The sequence below is a fragment of the Cebus imitator genome, unplaced genomic scaffold (genome assembly GCF_001604975.1).
Source record: "Cebus imitator isolate Cc_AM_T3 unplaced genomic scaffold, Cebus_imitator-1.0 Scaffold443, whole genome shotgun sequence".
In the NCBI taxonomy this organism is placed as follows: domain Eukaryota; kingdom Metazoa; phylum Chordata; class Mammalia; order Primates; family Cebidae; genus Cebus; species Cebus imitator.
The window spans coordinates 94,968-96,473 of record NW_016107758.1 but is presented as its reverse complement, the minus strand read 5'-3'; the positions used below and the strand labels follow the sequence as shown (position 1 = coordinate 96,473).

The 1,506-nt window shown below is 43.0% G+C and overlaps 1 pseudogene; it reads left to right on the top strand.

Moving 5' to 3' along the window:
* The first annotated feature begins 36 nt into the window (after positions 1 to 36).
* LOC108290760 lies at positions 37 to 1,425 on the top strand (annotated as a pseudogene).
* Positions 1,426 to 1,506: the final 81 nt, after the last annotated feature.

Here is a 1,506-nt window from a genome sequence, read left to right as displayed (position 1 = left end):
GAAAATAGAGAGTGAACCATTATAGTTTTGGCAAATATGTGGATTAGCACACAAGAGAGATTCAGCTGCAAAGGTGAGAGTTACCACTGGATCCATGTCCACGTGACCAGGGCTAAGACCCATGATTGCCTCATGTCCCACCCCATACTGGCAAGCCTGTCTCCAGGGTGACATGTATTCAGCAGCCAGTGTGGCACAGGCAGCCCCTGTATGACATATCCCCACTGGCCAGGATGTCCTGGCACCCCCACATGCCTGTCTGTCTCATTCTTTTGCATCCCAAAGAAGAGAGAGTACCAAAGATTCCTGACTTAATTACACCATGTCAGAGCTTTCTGGAGGCAGGAGCATCTTCACTGGAGATACATCTTCTAGTGACAAAAACACTGAAATACCTTCCTGAAAATTCTCTTAAAAAGTAACGATTCAGGCCACTATTTGACAGCAAAAGAGTCAGGTTCTGGGGCAGCTGGAGGCAGTGGTGGTAACTGGAATAACTTCCCACAGGGAAGCTGTTTTGCGAACCATCCTTTCCAGTAGAGATTGCCAGTGTGCTTTGGAACAGTGCCAGACTGGCTTCCTATTGCCCAGGATTTTGCTCTTTAGTTAAAAGGGTTCTCAATTGCAAACTTTTCAACTACAGGATCATCGGGTTCTGAAGAGTCTCATGTGGCCTCGGCATCTCCAGATACATGCTTTCAAACAGTGTGGCCTGATGAAACTATGGGACCATTTGCACCTCAACATAGAGGCTCCAGCTTCCTGGGAACATAGGTTTTGATTGTCACCTCAATGGGACTGGTTCACCGAAGAAAGCCTGGTTCATAAAACTGTGTGTGATAGTCTAGCAGAACCTTTATCAGGTGAAAGACAAGTTTGTGATGTCACAATGTGTGAATGAATTTTAGGGTAATGAGGCACCTGTTGAACACAAAATTAACAGCACAGAAACTTACTTTGAAAGTGCCAGAGTAGAGTGTGCAACACAGATATGCCCAGAACTGCTGCGAGAGATTTTGAATCACTGTTTCCAGAAGTTGCTAATAGCAAACTAATGATTCTGACTGTAACACAAAAAACTAAGAATGATATGATTGGTTAGAATGAAGAAGTAGAAATTGAAAGAGAAGTTCTCTTAGAAAAATTCATCAGTGGTGCCAAGGAAATTTGCTATGCTCTTCAGGCTGAGGGATATCGGGCTGACTTTATTGACCCATCATCTGGTTTGGCATTTTTGGGCCATATACAAACAACACTCTTTTTGAGACAGATGAAGGTTACTGACATTTAGGATTCTCTGTCGATGACCTTGGATGCTGTAAAGAGATTTGTCACTGTCTCTGGGGTGCCCATGTAGTTGTGGGAAGTGTCTTCACTAATGCAACACCAGACAGCAGTATTATGAAGAAATCCAGTGGAAATTAGCAGAAATGTCCATTTATTTGCTGCATTATTTGTATGTAATATTTGGGTTGAACTATAAAGACTGTGAGACTAAAGTTTTTA